General features: G+C 42.2%; 1 protein-coding gene across 7 annotated transcripts in view; it reads right to left on the minus strand.

The window, feature by feature from the left end:
- The window catches only part of COL8A1 (collagen type VIII alpha 1 chain), a 94,139-nt gene that overhangs the window by 3,473 nt on the left and 69,670 nt on the right, over positions 1-20,996 (minus strand). For all 7 annotated transcript variants that reach the window (XM_081859702.1, XM_081859696.1, XM_081859701.1 and 4 more), the window contains one exon: positions 20,124-20,235. The gene's annotated coding sequence lies outside the window, so the exon portion shown is untranslated. The remainder of the gene's footprint in view (positions 1-20,123; positions 20,236-20,996) is intronic.

A 20,996-nucleotide genomic window follows, 5' to 3' on the forward strand; every position in this document is an offset into this window, starting at 1 on the left:
GTTGCTAGGTTTTTTTATTGCTCATGTGCAGATCTACTGGCAGAGGGGACAAACTCCATCCTATTTCTTGAGATGTAACTCTTTCAAGTGAGCAATCTGGGATGGGTTTCTTTGACCCTTCAATTAATGCTGCTCTTCCTTTGTCAAATAATGTAACCTTCCTGCTCTTCTGATATATAACATTATTAAACCGTGGGATTTGCTACCGTGGGGCAGTGATGGCTACCAATATAGGCAGTTTTAAAAGAGACAAATTCATGCAGGATAAGGCTGTCAACTGCTAGTCAAGATGGCTATACAGTGGTACCTCAGGTTAAGAACTTAATTCGTTCCGGAGGTCTGAAAATGTTCTTAACCTGAGGTACCACTTTAGCTAATGGGGCCTCCTGCTGCCGCTGCGCCGCTGCGCCACTGCCGTGTGATTTCTGTGTTCTCATCCTAGAGCAAAGTTCTTAACCCGAGGTACTATTTCTGGGTTAGCGGAGACTGTAACCTGAAGTGTCTGTAACCAGAGGTACCACTGTATCCAGAATCAGAGGCAGCATGCCTCTGAATACATCTTGATGGAGAACGGCAGCAGCAGGGGGTCATTTTCCCTCATGCACTGCTTGTAGGCTTCCCAGAAGCATCTAGTTGGGCTGCCATACTTATGGAAAACAGGATGCTGGATTTGATGCACTTTTGGTTGAATGCAGCAAGGCTCTTCACAAGTTCCCTGAGAGAAAGAGCTAGAAGAAGCTAAGATTTGGCCTAATAGAACTAAACAGAAAAAAGAGGGTGGAAACCACGAAGCAGTATTTGTAAGTGCACACTAGAGGGGGTGTTTGCTGTACAATTCTATACAATCCCCACTCTTCTGAAAATCCAGATTTTTTGTTTGCATCATAATTAAATTTGAAACAGTCATTTCACGTTGCATTTATATGAAATTCCGAGGGGGGAAATATCTGAAGAGAGGTTGAGAGTCAGTAGCGCTCACAGTAATAGTGGATAAAATCAAACATTTGCAGTCAAGTACAGCTAAGTCTGCTATGTTCAGCATGGCTAGATTTGCTATGAAAGCGATCCAAATTAGAATAGTTTATGAGGACAAATGCTTGGATCAAGGGCTCTTACCTCAAGGATACTTCTTGTCACTAGAGGCCCAAATGTCCTCTGTGGCTAGGAATGCCTTCTACCAGCTGTATCTGGTTTGTTAGCTATGAAACCTCCTGGAAAGGGATCGCTTGACCACTTCATAGGTAACCTTGGGGCTCAATTACTGTAATGTGCTCTATGCAGGGCTGCCCTTGGGCCTGGTTAGGAAGCGCTAACTGGTGCAGAAGTGCACAGCTGAGGCTGTGGCACAGGGCATAGTTGTGCAATGACACAGACTCGAAACAGATAGTTTCACCTTTAACAATGACTATTCTTTTTGGAAAACACCCACAAAATGGGTAGACAGTTAAAGCCTCAGGCATTTACAACATTCTTTACACATTTTTTTTAACTAAGTAGTGAAAGTTAAGAACAAATGTCTCAATACTTGGGAGAGGGGGCCACGCACAGTATTAACATATTTGAGTAATGCATAATGTGCCAGTTCATAATTACACACAGCTTCCATTCTTTGCTTTCTATATTCAGTCGATGTGGATTTAAAATACAGATAGGTAGCCGTGTTGGTCTGCCATGGTCAAAACAAAATAAAAAAATTCCTTCCAGTAGCACCTTAAAGACCAACTGAGTTAGTTCTAGGTATGAGCTTTCGTGTGCATGCACACTTCTTCAGATACCTTCAGAAGGTATCTGAAGAAGTGTGCATGCACACGAAAGCTCATACCTAGAACTAACTCAGTTGGTCTTTAAGGTGCTACTGGAAGGAATTTTTTTATTTTGTGTGGATTTAAAAGTCAGCTAATTTAAGACCTGACTTATCAGGCAAAAAACGACCAGGAATGCATGGATTTTCACACTCAATGAAGCCCTCAGTATGACACTCTCGTCATTTGCATATGTAGATATAATTCCAATGCAACATTTGATAAACAAAACTATTTTGTTTTTGTTTTTTTTCTATTAAAAACATTTATTTTGCTATCAAGCAGAAAAGCAATAGTTACAGTTTTCACACCTCAGAAAGAATTGCCTGTGTGTGTGTGTATAATTAAGCCTCACAAACATGGCCAGGGAAGAGGATTATATGTGTAGTTTAAATATTTTAGTGCTGAACGTGTGGGTCCTGATTTTTAAAACAGCTTATCTTCATGAAAGAAAATCTGTTATGTGATACACAATTCAGTTATAGTCTTCATCAGCTTGAGCCTGTGTATGCCATTTACAATACAAAAAGAGTTAAAGCTGTATTTAGAATATTGCAATACAGGTGTAAGCTCTGTCTTGGACTTCCCAACCCAAGTCATCCCACCAATTTCCCCCTGCAAGTGGATGTGCCCCTGATACAAGGGTTACGACAGAATCGTGAGTCTCCTCCTTGTTCTCATGGACTACAGTCACTACACAAATCAGCTCTAGGAAAGCATATCTCATCATGGAGGAGATGAAGTGGCAAAAATATGGTTTTGGGGAAATTTCTCAGCATGATCCAAGAAGCTCCTTTTGCCCCCAAATCAGTAAACAAATACGTAGTTCCACTGAAGACAATTGGAATGAACTTGCAAGTTTTATTTCTAGGCTTAGCATCTCACTAGCAGAGAACAGAGGAGGAATAATGAAAAACTTGGGTTGAATGGATTCTTTGTGGCCTAAAAAAGGACACACCTTAAAGTATGGAGCAATTCTACTCTACATGATTCAGTATCGCTTTATATTTACATTTGATTGAATAAGTCAAAGCAAATTTAAGGACCCTGAAACTCCCTTGATCATTTCACTAAACAGCAATGAAATCCTTAAATAAAGTTCAAAAGCAAGCACACCTTTTCAACATTTTAAAACAGAAGATGCACTTCAAACAAAAAGGCTTATCTGAGAACAATTCTTGCCCAGTTTTATTTATTTAAATTGATACCCTACCCTTTATCCCAGAGGAGCCCAGGGGGGCAATGTAGACCTCTTTTGCATTTCCCTTGTTTGATGACTCAGCAATCCTAAAGCTAGTAAATGCAGGTTCTAGTCCATACACTGCAGCACTAGTTTTTAAACTGAATAGCATATCGCCTAGAGAGCTGGGAACAAGATTGTGTACAATTACCTGAATTATTGTTGCTCATTTAAATGCAGATATGCAAAGTTATCCATTCTGCTCTACATTTAAAAGGGTTTTTTTGCCCCCTTTTTTGTTCTTGTTAATCTGGTTTGAATCAGGCTGTTCAGTTTAATATATTGCAACGTGCTGACAAAGCCAACTTGCAAAAGGAGGATGCAAATTAACGGTTCCACCAATGTTTCAGGTATCTAAACAATCCCATTAAAATATCTTGACATATGAAAGGATAATTGACTGTTGAAATGGGAGCGTTTTCAGCTTCAAAGCATGCCCCTAATACCTTTAGCTTTTGTGAGATGGTCCTAAAAGCTTACACTTCATTTCCCCTTTTGCATGAACCTCTTAAAACCATCGTCCCCACGGGATGTCTTTTCTTCTTGCTATTTTGATTTCCTTAAGGGGATTTTGTCAATTTCGCTGTGCTTTCAAAAGCAGAGAAGTGACATTGGCAACAAAGCTCTTTTATTCATTTTTAGGAAGCATGAGGAACGCCACAGCAGATCTGCAAAGGTGAAAGCAGGCTACCTTGAAATAGGAAAAGACCCCCAATCAGGCTCTACAACATTGCCATGATAGAGTGTGTAGCGTTTGTAAAAGAAAATGCATTTATTGTTGTTCTAGATTTTAAAAATGCAATTAAAAACATTACCTCAATGAAAGCATCAGATAGAGTAAATATAATAAATATAAATATACACAGAGAGAGGTTGAGAGAGAATATCTCAATTTGTCCAGCTATAGCTTGTAAACATTTCATCTGTTGGATGTATGACTATAAACCCTGGAGAAGCGACCACCACCACCACCAAGGACATATGACTAGAAGCTGCTATTGGCAGAAGACAACTGGTATATCACACTGATCCTGGCCTGACTGCACTAGCTGCCATAGTTTCTGGGTTCAAGTCAAAGTGCTGGTTTTGACCTATAAAGCCTTAAACGGCTCAGGACTCAACACCTCAAGGACTGACTCTCCCCACATGAACTGACCCAGACCCTGTGATTAGGGTGTTTTGGAGGTGGGGAGGCAAAGTTGTTGAGCTTTTTAGGGGAACATATCCTTGAAATAAATAAGTCTTTGGGCTTTTTATTTTAATTTAAAAGCATTTTTCTTGAAAAATCACCCTAGTTGCCATACATCCGGGTTTTCCTGGACATTTTGCAGATTCAGCGAAAATCCACCCGGACGCCATTTTGACAGTCCTATTCCTGGACATGTCCGGGGAAAAAACAGATGTATGACAGCCCTCCCTGCCTGTGTTCATAATCTGAGGCCCTTCTTTGTGTGTCTCCTCCATGAGAGGAATGGAGTGTGGCAACATGAGAATAGGCCTTTTCTATGGTGGCTCCCAGTTTGTGCAATGCTTTCCTCAGGGGGCTCACCTAGTGCCTGGGTTACATAGCTTTAAGTTCCAGGCAAAAACATTCCTCTTCAACCAGGCTTTGGGTTGATTAAACAATTTATAGCCTTTTAAACTGTGGCAGGTGGTGGTATTATTTTTGTCTGTTAGTACGGTATGATTTTATATATTTTTATAATGTAAACCTGTGATCCACGGATGAAGGGCGGTATAGAAACAACAACAACAACTACTACTTATTAACTCCCAAAAAGTATCATGTGAACAATGGTGATTGGCTCATCAGGGCAAATGGGGTCCTACCCCACCTGCCTCAGTCTGCCTCCAGCTAGTCCCCACATGCCTACTCTCTTCCTTACAACTCCCCCCCAAAAGCTGCCCCCCCAGCTTCTTCCTCCTTGTTCTCAGTGTTGCCCTTGAATAACTCAGCAGGGACAAAGTGGGGGCAAAACAAGAATTAGTAGAACAAGAATTAGTTCGCTCTGCCCATTGTCGTCTGTGGTTACCTGTGTCATTGACTCTGGCTCCCCCTGCTGTTGGCCTCCCTCCCTCTCTTCCTTCCACCCCACCTATCCCAATGGCCATCAGCCACCACTGCATATGAAGCAGCCACAAAATGCTTAAGTATGATGCTAACTTAAATTTGCTTAATATTATTCTTGAATGTGATTCTCTGTTGCAATCCCATGGTTTTATGGCTTGATTCCTTGCCATAAAATACTTTCTTACCCACTTCTTTGTACAAACTAGCAAAACACAGCATTGGCCTTTCATTTGTTCACTTTGATGCTGTGCACACTGTGTTTTCTTAGTTCTTGCCTCCACGCTGCTTTATGGCTTATCTGTCTTTCAGAAAAGTACAGCAAAATTGAAGTTTGTGTCTTGGGCCTGAGTCTCTGCCATGTACAGTAATTCAGCCCACTGTACTTTGATTATCCCATCCAAGAAGGGGTGGGGGGAGAAAGACAACCGCCTCTCTTATTTTCTTTTCTTTGTATTAATTTTATAGCTCCTTAGAAACCGCAAATCCCAGTCCAAGGGAGATATTCAAACCATGAAAAATGTCTATACAATATTTTTCTTGAAAAGGTCTCTGGCCCTTCAGACCGTTTTTATTGGAAGGCAGCATTTCCCCCACCCAATTGCAAAAGAGAAATCTTGTCTTGTGCGTACGTTCCCTCCAATTCTGGAAGAGAAGGTATGTCTATCCAAAGAAGCAAAATGAAGTGCTACAATCTACCCCAAAGGAAAACAAAGCTGAAAACCACTGGCCACATATGTCTCTCCCCCTCCCATCTCTTTTGCTTTACCGTTGTTGCCCTTTTCAGGTGTTCACCTCGATCACAGGAGGGATAAACGTGTGCAGGTAGACAAGCATGTGCACATTTTCATGTATACCCCAATGAGAAGCCATGCCTTCAGTGTTTTGGACCTCACTCTCTAGAACTCACTCCCACAAGATGTTAGAAAGGCATTGTCCTTACTAAATGTCAGATTCTTGGTCAAGATTGTCTTATTTAATTATTGTTTTCTCTTTTTGTAAACCACATTGAGGGTGGGTGTGTGTGTTACAATCAAACGGTGTGTAAATTTTATGAAATAAATAAAATAAAATAAATTTCAGGAAGACTTTGCACCATGAATGCTTCACAGATTTTTTTTTTAATGGTTGAGATTTTAAATTCTAGAGGTTTTAAAATTTGGAAGTTTAATTTAGGCTTTAAATTTTTGCATATTTCAATGTTGCACTCTGCTTTGAGACCTAGACGGTAAAAAGCAGGATATACAATTTAAAATAACCCAGACAGCATCATAAAAAGCAGAGGCATCACCTTGCCAACAAAGGACCGTATAGTTAAAGCTGAATGCTGTTAGAAGAGGACACTCCTGTCATTTGATAAGGAGAATGTTTTGATGTAGCTTTGCTTTGACGCTGTAGGCAATTTAAATGATAGCTCCTAAACCCAGCGGCCCAACTCTAATGGGAGTGCCAGAATTTCCTTTCTTTTCAGATAGGGGCCTTAGGGCAGGTGGAAGCAGCTGGGACCCCAGCAGTTGCCCAAGGGTGCTTCATGCAGTTGGTGGGCCTAACTGGCCCATTCCTGGACATATATTTATTATAACTACTACATAGGCTGCTCGTGGAGCAGGGAGGCTACTGCAGCCCTGTTATACGTGGTGGTCAGGGCAGAAGGTACGAGCGGCAAGATTGCTTTGCCTGCAGGTGGTGCCACAATTGGGCCTGATGCTGCTGCACAATGGCAATGAGATGGATGTGAGATCTGATGGATCCCAGGCAGACTCATTGTCTCCTTGCTTCTGGAATGCTACATTTTGGGGCCTTCCACTAGTTTCCACCAGTGGAACTCCTACCCACCGGACAGGTGGCAAGAGATCAGCTTAGTTAGGAGTGCTGGATAGAGGGACGCTTCTACCCTACCATAGGGAGTGAGCGACACTGTGGTCTAAACCACTGAGCCTCTTGGGCTTGCTGATCAAAAGATCGTCAGTTCGAATCCCTGTGACGGAGTGAGCCCCTGTTGCTCTGTCCCAGCTCCTGCCAACCTAGCAGTTCGAAAGCATACCAGCACAAGTAGATAAATAGGTACTGCTGTGGCGGGAAGGTAAATAGCGTTTCCGTGCGCTCTGGCTTTTGTCACGGTGTCCTGTTGTACCAGAAGCGGTTTAGTCATGCTGGCCACATGACCTGGAAAGCTGTCTGGGGGCAAACGCCAGCTCCCTCGGTCTGAAAGCAAGATGAGCACTGCAACCCCATCCAGGTCCTTTACCTTACCTTTACCTTTTTACCTCTACCCCACCAACTCCCTCACTATACTTTTTACTTGTTCTTTATCTACAACAGTTTGAATGAATAATTTTTTTCTGCTGAAATCAACAAAAAGAAGTAACTGTTAGTATTTCACGCCTCCGATGCTGCAAATGAGACTGGTGTAAATCACATGCCTGTCTGGAAAGAGTGTGGGAACGGAAGACAGTCTTATCTCTTCCACTGTATGTACTATTGTACTGTACTTTTGCTTTTACTTGTCCCTTTTTTCTTCTCTCAGAGCTGGAGAGAGAGGACGCCATGATTCTCTTTGTCTGTACACAGTGTGTAAATAAATACGTAGATTAGCTCTACGATGTCTCACGCTTCTTGCTGTGTTATGCTAGAATATTAGTGTGCATATATCATTTGATATATGTCACTGAAACGCACTGGAGCAGACAGGAAATGCCTTTTCCAGAGATGCACATACTGGAGGACGCTCGGAGTTCAGGGGCTGCAGGGGCACCCCAGGGCTTTTTTCCAACAGCGACTTCAGTAACAGTAGCCCTTGTATCCCAATTGGGGCGGGGGGGAGAGAAGGAGGCCATGGAATAGCTCTGAAAGTGACATATATGGCTGATTCCTGCTTTCCAAAGAAAGCTGAGAAAGCAGGCACACATGTATTGTTTCCTGTACAATTTTAATACATTCTAAAAAGCAGCTGATCACCGTTCACAGGTCTCTGAATGCATCTGGAAGTGGGACTGTCAAGGCAAAATTCTGTTCACATCACTCACTGGGATGCACAGCTGCCTCAGCAGCCAGTCTGCCCCATACCTGGAGAAGTGAGCATTTCTCCTCCTCCTCTGTAAGAAGCTTTGCCTGCCAAGTGTCAACACTACTGTCAAGCCTATAAATCTTGGAGATTACTTTTGTTTGGAACTTCTCCTGCTATCCTGATGAGGAAATAATGGAACTGCTGAATTCCTCTGGTACATACAAAGCTAAATTGAAAATAAAGTTGAAATGTAATCAGGCACAGATGGTTTTGATATATATTTCTGAGTGGTTTAATCACTGTGTCATTAGTTTGCCAAATAACACGACTGGGATAAGTCAGATCTTAAGCCATATTCTGCTTTTAACAGAAACGATCAAACATGTTGCTTCGCTGGCTGTACGCAAAGAAACATTGTGATTGGTTGTTTTTTACCCAGGTACAGAGACTGGATGGAAGAAAATACAACAACACCAAATGCCCTCTGTATTATTATTATTTTTCAAAAGAAGACTGATATTTTAATAACCTTGATGGACCAAAACACCAAGGGTTGGGTTTCCCTGAAAAGCCTGTTAGCATGGCGCTTGTTTCTTGTAGACACCAAGCAGTTGACATCAGTGAAAACTAAGCAGGCCTGTAAGTCTGTTATTTTAGAGGTGGCAGCATACAGTGCCAGGAGGAAATTGAATATTTGACTTAAAAATATGAAATGTCTTCAGCTAAGCTGCTTATCCATGAACTCATGTTTGAATCGTTAACTAAAATGGTAAATCCACGCAAAGGCAATTTTGCTTCCGATAAGAAGAACATAAGAAGTTGCCTTATACTGAGTCAGACCATTGGTCAGGATTTGCCACACCCAAGTTTACTGTGGGTTTGCTGCTATTTGCATTCCTTAACAGATTGGAGAACTGGGCCAAAACTAACCTAATGAGTTTCAACAGGGACAAATGTAAGGTTCTGTACTTAGGCAGAATAACCAGTTGTGCAAATATAAGATGGGGGACACCTCGCTTGCCAATAGTACATGTGAAAAGGATCTAGGGGACCACAAGCTTAACATCAATGGTGTGATGCAGCAGCAAAAAAAGCTAATGCAATTCTAGGCTGCATCAACAGAAGTATAGGGTCCCGATTAAGGGAAGTAATAGTACCACGCTATTCTGCCTTGGTGTGACCACACCTGGAGTACGGTGTCTAGTTCTGGACCTCACAATTTAAGAAGGACATTGACAATTTGGAACGTGTGCAGAGGAGGGTGACCAAGGTTATTAAGGATTTGGAAACCAAGCCTTATGAAGAACGGTTGAGGGAGTTGCATATGTTTACCCTGAAAGAGAGGAGACTGGGAGGAGATATGATAGTTATCTTCAGTCTGAAGGGCTATCATATGGAACATGTAGTTAGCTGGTTTTCTCCTGCTCCAGAGAGTAGGACCCAAGCCAATGGCTTCAGGTTACAAGAAAGGAGATTCCAACTAAATATCAGGAAGAACGTTCTGACAGTAAGAGCTGTTCGACAGTGGAACTGTCTGCCTCAGGAGTTGGTGGACTCTCCTTCCTTGGAGGTTTTTAAGCAGAGGCTGGATGGCCATCTGTCATGGATGCTTTAACTAAGATTCCTGCATTGCAGGGGGTTAGACTAGATGACTCTCAAGGTCCCTTCCAACCCTAGAATTTTATAATTCTACCTTTAAACAACACCAATTTTAATGGTTTTCCTCTGTAAATTCATATCTACCCAATAATCAAATATATTTGGGGGAAATTGACTCCATATAGCTCCACTCAGGGTCACAGGTGTTTTGGCATGAGTGGATCAATCATCACTTTCTGCTACTCCACTTTCCAGGCCCACTGCTTCCTTGAATCTCTGGTTTCTTTTTGGTTATGCTCATAACTATTTCCGGTATGCTGAAGAAGAAGAAGAAGAAGAAGAAGAAGAAGAAGAAGAAGAAGAAGAGGAGGAGGAGGAGGAGGAGGAGGAGGAGGAGGAGGAGTTTGGATTTGATATCCCGCTTTATCACTACCCGAAGGAGTCTCAAAGCGGCTAACATATTCCTCTCCCTTCCTCCCCCACAACAAACACTCTGTGAGGTGAGTGAGGCTGAGAGACTTCAGAGAAGTGTGACTGGCCCAAGGTCACCCAGCAGCTGCATGTGGAGGAGCAGGGAAGAGAACCCAGTTCCCCAGATTATGAGTCTACCGCTCTCAACCACTACACCACACTGGCTCTCTGAACAGAGTGTAGCATTATATATGTTTTCTTTTCTTGAACCCTCAGATCTGCACAAAACTAGAAAACTGCAAAAGCATACCACATTAAAAACTGTGTGCTGAGCATTTACAATTGCTTGACTGCAGGAGATGCTGGGAATTGAACCAGGAAATTTATGCATTTACTGTACCACTGAGTTTCATCCTTTCCCCAGATATTCAAAGAAGACTCTACGGTATAACAACCCATCACTTGAACATTATCTAATTTAGATTGTAAGCATCTTGGGTCAGGGGCCTGGCCTTTTTGCTCATGCTACTCTGTAAAAGACTATGTACACAAACAGTGATTTATACCTAAGCAAGCCGATCATCTTGGTTCATTTTGAACCTTGTGTATCTCAGCAAGGAGTCAGCACATCTGTTTACATTGTCACAGGGTCTCTAAGGTTTCCCTAGCACAGTAAGCTCTTTGAAGAACAGACAGGGAGACAATTCTTCCAGCATGTTCTGTGAATGTTTTAGTAATGGCAAATAAAAATAACGGATTTACTTTGATGTCTCTGGCTCCAGACAGAAAGCACTCTGGGGGCCTGACTGTCCGTAGTGGAAAAACTGTTACTCTAGAGATCAAGGACTGATAAGCTGGTGTCCAGCTGCCACTTACCATGAAATGTTACCACGAAAGGCTAATTCATAGAGTTTATAGCGTAAGAGAGAACTGATGAATTCCTGCATCAAGTGTCTCTAGGGCACAAAGCTAAAGGCACATCTGAATCCTAAGAACATAGGACGTTAATGCCAAGTCAGACCATTGGCCCTTCCAGCTCAGTATTGTTGACACAGACTGGCAGCAGCGGCCAAGACTTTTACGCAGGGGTTTTCCCCAACCTTACCTGGAAACACCACGGATTGAACCTGGAAGCCTACGACAGAGTAAGCTCCCATTGCTCTGTCCCAGCTCCTGCCAACCTAGCAGTTCGAAAGCACACCAGTGCAAGTAGATAAATAGGTACTGCTGTAGCGGGAAGGTACACAGCGTTTCCGTGCGCTCTGGTTTCCATCACGGTGTTCTGTTGAGCCAGAAGCGGTTTAGTCATACTGACCACATGACCCAGAAAGCTGTCTGTGGACAAACGCCAGCTCCCTCGGCCTGAAAGCGAAATGAGTGCCACACCCCATAGTCGCCTTTGACTGGACTTAACTATCCAGGGGTCCTTTACCTTTACCTTATGCTCTATTACTGAGACACAGCCATTCCCCATGCTGATTATGTGGGTTAATATAGTCAGTAAAGGGGTAATGACCATCTCTATCCTGAACTATTCATATTACTCACCATAGGCTCAACGTTAACATCTCACCCTTGGACATCTGCAACCCACACCCTGGCAAGGCCCATTTTTGTGGCTTGATTTTCTAAGCGGTTGGATCTATCTGCCATTCCTCACAGTGGCCTCAACGTAACACCAGTCTGGTCCAGGCTTATATATTGCTGAAAGCCATAATTTCCAGTTTGAATCATAATTTCTTGTGCAGTAATGTTATCAAATATTTACCTAAACTTCCTTCTATTTATTTTCTCTTATTAAAAGAGGGTTAGACTATCAATGGCTTTTTTTTTTACCTTGCTAGGAATCACAAGCGGGAAGAACGTCGTGGTGAGGAGAACGTCGTGGTTGGCCACTGTGAGAACAGGATGGGCCTTTGGTCTGATCCAGCAGGGCTGCTCCTCTGTTCTTAAAATCTAAATAGAATGGATCTGTTGTTTTCCTTTGTTGAAAAAAGCAGGGCAGTAGATTAGCCTGACTTGAACCAACTTTGAGTGAACTCATGCCGCCCATGATCTTTCCTTTCCTTTCTCTGATCTTGTTTTTACTGTTGTTAAGAAACTTTCAGATAAATAAGATCAACAGAAACCCCAGAACGTTCAAACGAAACCACAAACCAAGCATGGGGAGTCTGCAAGTTTATAAGTTTTATTCAGCAATACAAAAGCTGAAGAGAATAAGATCCCTTGCAAAATATATTGCGCTTCAGGCTGTTTATTGGGCCAGGAGGCCAAAAGTTTTAAAGTCTAGCCGCACAGGTTGGGAAAATAAAAAAGTCAAGGTTCTGGCTTGAGGGAAACCTGGGGTTTGTGGAGCTGTAGCTCAATGGCAAAACAGTTGCTTTGCATGCAAAAGTTGCCAGGCCTTTCAGTGTAGACAATACTGAGTTAGATGTGTCACTGGTCTGACTTGGTCGAAGGGAGTTTCTTGTGCTCCCATGACTCCACCATAATATCTCAGCACTGTCCAGAAACGGTGCTGAGTGCTGCTCATTGGCAGAAGCTGGTTACCTTAATATTTAAACCAGCGCTCAGGTATGCATAATATGATCTTGTCGCCTACAAGTCATCCATCTCTTCTGACCTCTTGTGCCAGAAGAGAAACAGAAATCTTTCTAAATACAGATACTTGCACGCATAATGAAAAGAATGCAATTTCAGAATGTATGCCAATGAAGGGGAGGGAACCAGACGTCCCAACTACAAACTTCCTAAATTCTATAAATTTAACCAAAAACATGGCAATAGCTGAATGTAGCTGGTGAAATAAGAGCATTTGTTTAAACTCTGGCTGCTATTATAGAATGCTACTGGCAAATACAAGTGTGCAGGAGGGAGGAGGGGATGGGAGGGAGAGAAAGTTTGTGCTTTTCTACTTGGGAAAATTCTGATTTTATACTGATCACTAGGTGGCACCACTGATCCACTCAGTTTCAACAGAGTCATGCTTTGAAGAGGATGAGCTGGAAACTCATAAATCCCTCCGTGGAATGACAGGTGCATTATGCAGAGCAAGCCAATAAAAGAGCTATTCAGGCTACCTTACACATCACAAAATCCCTACACCAAAGGCATAACTTGAATTGTGCACATAGAGTATTGTGCGGAATAATTATCACAGGCATTTGCTGAATCCACACTAGCGCAATACCTGTATTAGGCCAAGCTAAATGCTACAAAATTGTCCGCAAACTTTTGAGTCTCCCAGAAACTTTCATCAGCCTGCATTTTATTTTCCCTTGTGGTTCAGCACAGCTGCATTTAATTTCTGTAAGAATATTTCCTGGGTTTTCTCACTCATTCTGTGCACATGCAGCCAAACCTGCTGAGAAGCTGTGATCAAGTACAGCTTCTCAGAAATTATACACAGAGCCATAAACTCCAGGTGCGCAATCATCACATGGGACCAACATACACAAAATAAGCATTATTTCCTACCAGTGGCTGGGAATCAAAAGTGGAGTGAGTGTTTCTATACTCATGTCCGGCTTGCAGGCTTCCCATAGGCTTCTGCTTGGTCAGTCTGAGAGCAAAATGCTGGACTATATGAACCTTTGCTCTGATTCAGCAGGAGTCTTTTATGTTCTTAATGTAATTCCTTTTTTAAAGGCATTTTACAAGGTGGGAAACACCCCAAATGGCCTATTTTGCAGAACCATTTTCTTTTTTTAAAAAAACTGAGGGCTATTCATTTAAGCCACCATGAACTCATCTTTTTGGCACAACCATCAGCTTGGATAATGCTTCATTGCTCCAAGCGCGCTTCAAGCTTACAGCTCACCGTACCACAATACAGTGTGAGAAATATCTGAGACATTTTTATGATCTGAATATCTGTAAAACACGTGCTTCTTACAAGAATTTCAGTTGAGCAGCTGTCCCACACAGAGACAGTTCAAAGTGGCCTTTGTGGGAATATAATCCAGGGCACACATAAGGTTACTGGGTTTGCATGGAGTCGTCTTTTGAAAGATCCAGCACCCCCTACATAGATCAACCATAAATCCTGTGATGTCAGCAACACTTTTTGAAGAAGAGATCTCTTAAGAGATGCTGGCTCCATGTCTTTTTAGGGTTAGTAAGACGAACATATAGGACGACTATAGAGCATCCTACCCACTAAATGTGACGTATAAATGAAAAACCACAATAGATATTTCAACACCTCTCTCTTGTTAACACTTCATCTGTTTGGCAGATGGCAATAATGAAGACCATGGTGAAAAAAGAATCCCTGACACATCCACCTTTTCTCATCCCCCCTTGGTTTGTGCTTTCATATAACTTTGGAAAAGGAACGACCTTGAAATACCAAGCACCAAAGTCTGATACATTCCTTTGGACTGAGTGAGAGTGCCAAGAATGCATGAATTCCTGGTGACCTTTAGCTGCAAACTGTGAACTTTGTTCACTAAGCGTAATGCATACTTAGGCATCATTACTCAGGCCCTAAGCCAGACCCTTTCCTTTCCTTTCCTTTCCTTTCCTCTGCCATTACTTACTTAGTGACAGTTCGCCAAACAAAGTGAGGAATGGGAGCATTTGTCTAAGTAAATGCTGAACCCTGTTCTTGAAACCATTGCTTCTAAATCTGTGGCTCCTTCCCAAAATATGGAAGGCCCAAGAAGAGGGATGCTATTCACATGGAAGAGAGGTGGCAGAACTTGCTACTGTCACCCGTCTAGACAGCCGCTGCAAGTTTACAGCTTCTTTTCAGCCAAAGGCTACTTGCTTCACATTGCAACAGACTACAAGGCTTGGCCCAAATGCTGCTTTCCTCGTGACCTGTCTCACCCCCACAAAACCCCTAGGCTTATGAAATAGGAACTAAACCTGAAATGACATGCGAGACAGATTTCAAGTTCACCAACAATTTGAATCCAAATACCTGTTTTTCAGAAGGTTCCAAATTTTCTTTGTGAGTATGAATTTTTGAGGAACTGTGATTGCCTTCCCAGTTTGACTTGTGGATGTGCATGTGTGCATTCTCAATCGATTGTGCCTTTATTCAGTCGGGGTGGAAATTCCACTCACAGGAAGTGATGTATATGACAATTTATAATTTCAATGTCAGGTTATTCCAGAGAAGGGAACAGGCCCAAACAGGCGCACTGACTAGCGCCACATGCCGTGTTCCTGCCGCATGAACATGCCACCCTGCCATGTTGTGCACAGGCCACATGGCTTGCACACATGACACAAACACACCACAAAGTGTGCGTAAGTAATGTGAGCACATCAAGCAGCATGCACGCACAGCATCTGTACGTTGCCGTGGGATATTGAAGGAGCCTGGCCCCTTGCTTGAAAAAAAATTGTGAGGGGCCAAGGCCCCTCAGCCCCCCTATCTGGTGCCCCTGGACTCAAACAGATGCCCAACAGAACAATTTTATTGCTAAGGACAGCCTAGAACAGCAGCATAGCTAACTGCCCCCGCTCAGACACAGTGCCACCTACAGTTGGAATAGCAGTTTAACCGTTAATTTTCCCATGACATCCCTCGTTACCTGAACCTTAAATTTTGTTCAGGCTCAAAGTTTACTACAAACTTGCCAGATTCAGTGCCTTTTCATGACCCCCTCCCCCCCCGAAAAGAAATTCCAATCCAGCTTCATTCATAATTGAATGCAGAGGCAGCCACTAGCATAAAGACCCTGGCAATATCACCCAGTGAACATGGTTCACTGATAATTTCTCCAGATTAGTCCAGTCAGATTATGGTTGAACCTCAAATTTATTGCAACAGAAGCAATCATACACCAGCATGCTCTGAAAGATGAGCTTTTATTGCATACAAAAAATCTCCCAGACTACCACACTCTAGGAAAAGTCCGCATGCCCCTTTTTTTGGCGTCTCCCACCATCTGAAAGGGCACACCTCAAGCTTAAAATTAAACTTATATATAATGCTTTGAATCTGCAATTCAAGATGTAATGTGCCCAAAATAAGTTGAATTATTCTGTAACTTAAAAAAAAAGAACATTTGAGTACTGATATTTTATTATAGAATGATTTCTGGTACTAACACGTAGAGCTTGCTTTTATGAACATTATAATGCACGGAACATGATTCTAGGTATGATTTATCCCAGAAAAAATGAAGGAAGATTTCATTCACTCACACACTTCCACCCCCCAACCCGTTGGATGGTTATATGAATTCATAACAAATGATATTGCAGGTGAATGTTGTGCATCCCTTTTGGTTTAGGTAAATATGTCATGGATCTAACTGGAATGACTGTTGGACACAGTGTATACCAAAGTACAAATTTACACAAATATTTAATAATTGCTATAAAATAAAATAAAGTATTGTAAGCTTGCCATTTATTGCAAACATACAGAACAAGTTTGGTTATTCCTGGAATAATATAAAGTATACGCTACACTTTAGATAATTGTGCACATAAGATGTAGTCCAATTAATCTTAACATTTTCCAACTCATAGGGGATGTGATCCTGCCAAAGTTAAGCGCTGATGCCCTACCAATTTCAAATAGGAGAAATTATCAAGTGAAAGTGCTCTTACATATTTCCCATGGAAATCGGGGGGGGGGGGTATATTTGTGCTATATTTGGTCAGATTGTGCCATGTCATTTTTATATACAGTGGTACCTCGGTTCTTGAACTTCTCCATTGACGAACATTTCGGAACCCGAACACTGAAAACCCAGAAGTAAATGCTTTCATTTTCGAACGCGCCCCGGAAGTTGAATGGCTTCCACTGCGTGTTTTTCAATTTTCTCAACTGAATTTGCAGACAGCCCCTTTGTGCCTCAGTTTTGGAATGTTTTGGAATGCGAACAGTCTTCCGGAATGGATTACGTTCGAGAACTGAGGTACCACTGTAATTATTTAAAGCTATTGAACATTTAAAAACAAATCCATTCCAATGTTTCATTGGTAACAGAAATCCTTATGTTTGGATTTTGGCTATTATTGGCATGGGGTTTCTGAGTTTAACAATGTCTTGCGCGATTCTATTTTGCTAGGAAAAGAGGTGCGGGAACTCACCATGAACACCTCCTTTGTTCTCCCTTGGTGCCCACCTGAGAGGTGCTGGAACTGAATTCCGGTAAGTTCTGGCTGAAAAAATGCCCTGGTCTTGTGCTCAAATAAAGCATTAAAGCAGATAAGCTTTAACACCATCACAGAGAAGACACTTCCCTGGAGGTGTGGATGAACAATTTGTGGTGAGCCAAAGCTTATTATGAGGAACCTCCAGTTCCTCATTTTCTTCTACATATTTTATTATTTATTTCATTATTACATTTATATTCGACCTTTTATATTCCAAGGAGGTCAAGATGCTGTACATAGTTCTCCCCCCTCCCAATTTAATTCTTGAAACAAACCTATGAGGTGGGCTAGGCTAAGAAACAGCAACTGGACCAAGAACAGGTCATCACCCTGGGGGCTTCATGGCTGAGTTGGGATTTGAATCTGGTCTCCCAGGTCTTAATCCAACACTCCAACCACTACCCAATATTGCCTGTGCTTTGACTTTTATTGGCTTGGGATGTCTTCAAGTTTGACAGTGTCTGTCAGATAGTTTGGATAACACTGAGCTAAATGGGCCTGTGGTCTGACTTGTTGTAAGACAGTTCCTGTGACATTCTGCATGCAGACCAAAATGCATAAATCGTGACAAACCTTCTGCTAGCTTGTGCCTTTAATTTAAAATCAAAAATTCCAGTTTGACCATTGCGTAACTGATACTAAGCTCGTGAGTCCCTTTGAGGTTGCCTTGATATATTCCCCCCTCTGCGTTGCGGCTGGAATGAGAGAATGAACTGTACAGAGTTTTCTGTTTGGATGTATTTCTATTTCTCTCATTTGTATGTTCAAAAAAGCATACATTATTTTTCTTAAGTCCTTTATATATATCCACTTGGCGATGATTAAGTTGGGCCAATCCTACATTGGATTACAGCAAAGGAATCCCAGACAGACTGAAGAGACTCAGGCAAGCGCATTCTTAAAATATTTTGTTACTTTAATCTAAATCCTTAAGTCTGACTATTATTTTCACATGATTGTGTGTGTGTTTTTCTATAAAAAGTTTTTTAAACTGCCAACGGGCATATTTCTGCTTTGCCTAATGCTTTCAGAGAGAATCCTGATGAAAGCTGAGCATCTTCTTTTCACCTGCATAAATTGAACACATCTTCCTTTTGGGTTTCAGAAAACGCAACACTGGAAGGCCATTTGTGAGGGAAGTGGGGAGTGGGTGGGATTTAGAGACAGGAAATCTCAGAGAGGACCTCCTGTTTTTGGTGGAGACAATTATAGTGTTGCTTTTGGTTGGAGCCCAGAATCTCTATTGGATACAAATGTCCTTGGCAACAGACATGAAGCCTAAAAGCTTACAGATCTCTGTAAATTTGGGAGATGGGACCTGCCACTGAAGTTTGCATATAGCGTTAGCAGCTTTGCGTTGGGGGTAAGTGCACATCAACAGTGTGTTTTCAATTTCGTAAAGCTGGCTGATCCCGGTAGATAAACACTCATTGTGGTGGAATATTTGTGCCAAGGTTTGTCTAAACCTTCATTACATTCCGATTCTTTTCAGCGGCTGCAGCCGACTCAGGAAGGAGAAGGCACTAGTTTGCTAAAAGGGACAGTGCTGGAGTCAGTATTCAAGATTCTGTTTCTTCGATTAGCTTGAGGACTTGTATAACTTCTCCAAGTATTAGTCCCTATGTCCAAAAGAAGGAGTACGTTGGCTTGAGTCCTGAGTTGCTCTTTTGTTCATGCAAGGTATGTCCATCAACTCCTCTTTCTACTTGCAGCCCCCTACACTATATCCCGCACCATTCCCAGCAGTGCCGGCTCTAGGTATTGTGGGGACCCTGTGCAAGGTGTCTTCACGACACCACTCCTCCTCTCCATGGCTCTGCTGCCCACTCACTTGTCCCCTCCTTCTGCCTAGAGCCAGCAGTCAGCCAGAAGGCCCCAGGGTTCTGAACCAGTCCAACCTGCTGACCATGTGTGCCAAGCCCAGATGGTAGAGTGCAGGCTGGTCCCATCTGACCCCATCCACAATGGCATGTGGGCTACCTGCCACCAGCTACCACCTGGGCTCCGAGAAAGGGTGAAGGGTGTCCTTCCTAGATCCAGCCATTCTGGGCAAGGTGGCCTGGAAAATCCCTACACTACTACAGCAGCAAGCTGTGTGACAGTTCAAGCATTCTCCTGGCCACCTCACCCAGAATGCCTGGTTCTGAAGGATTCCTACTTTGGCTCCTTTCCAGAACCCAGCAGCGGCAGAGCGATCACCATAGTTGCTATCGCTAGAGCAGCAGAAAAGCAACTGTGGTTCCTGCATTGCAGGGCCCCTTCCAACTCTTTAATGCTATGATTCATATTTTTTTTTAAGTAAGAGAGAGGGGGCAGGGGGAAGAATAGGAGACATGGGGGAGATCAGTGGCATAATGTGGGTTGCCAGCTTCTGGGCTGCACGGAGGGGTGGGAGAGAGTGAAATAGATGGAGTAGGCATGCACATTCAATGTCTTAATGGCATCTGTGTCATCCAGGAGATCACAGCCTCAGAGATAAGAAAAGAAGAGTCATTCTGTTGTCTGGAGAGGTCACTTCCTGGTTTGCATGGAGAAGCCGCTTTCAACAGAACCCAGTGACAGGAGCACGCAGCTGTATTGAGGCAGCACCAGGTGTTGAAATTTTGTGCCCCTAACAAAACCTGGGCCGCAGTAGTGGCATACATAAATAGCCTTTTTTGTTAGCCCCAAAATGGAAAATGAGTGAGGTCCCAACTAAAGAAGACTGGCAACTTAAACTGATGGAATATGCTCAGCTTGCAGACTTAACTTACAGAATCAGAGAACAAGAAGAATATACGTCTAAAGAAGATTGGAAAATGTTTAATGAATATATGGATGAAAATTGTGTACATTTGAAAACATTGGCAGCATTAAGATGGTGGTACTTACATTAAGATTTTGGGGAAAAGGATGGAGCTGTGAGTTAGTGCACGAGGGTGTTCAGAAACCTTAGCTTTTCATCAGACTTTGGAAAGGAAAGAAATATTTTTATCGCCAGCACCTAGAAAAAAATAAGTTGAAAGGTTACATTTTGAACTATAAATCACCCCTTTGTAAACAAACAAACAAACAAACAAACAAACAAACAAACAAACAAACAAACAAACATCCTGTAGATTTTTTTTTAAAAAAACATACAAATATTAGATTAGAATTTTCAACCATAAATAGTTCAATTTCAATTTAAGATTTTACAGTGAAATTTGAGATTTGCCTGAAGTGGTGGTGGATTTTGTGGTGGAGAAACTGCCATTTCTGAAGCCCTACTGGTCTGCAGCAGTCAATGCAGAAGTTGTGTATAAATAAAGAAATAATAGCATATTAGAATAAACAAAGTATCAAAAGGCTTAAGAACACCAAAATGTCTTTATATGGCATTGCAAAGAAGTTATCTGTGGAATGAGTTCCATAAATTTGGTTCACAAAACTCAGAAGGCCCTCTCTCTGGTTGTCACCTTCCTAACTCTAGATGGTTGAAGCCCATCTTCCAAAGATGACCTCAGTATGATACAGGCAGGTTGATAAATTATCCTGATTTAAGACCTAGTTGCATGAGTTGCTGTTCCACCAAAGAGACTGGACTAGTTCACACACTCTCTCAAACAGAAGAGGACTGTATCTTTTTATCATGCTCACCAAGTGTGTCTGCTTTATTTTATTTTTTTATAATAATTTTTATTAACAATTTTTTGTTTAAATCACAATGCCAATAAAACAATACAATATAACATCTCTTAACATAGATCTTTTCACTTCTTTGGA

Source organism: Podarcis erhardii (assembly GCF_964252035.2).
Source record: "Podarcis erhardii genome assembly, chromosome: 4".
In the NCBI taxonomy this organism is placed as follows: domain Eukaryota; kingdom Metazoa; phylum Chordata; class Lepidosauria; order Squamata; family Lacertidae; genus Podarcis; species Podarcis erhardii.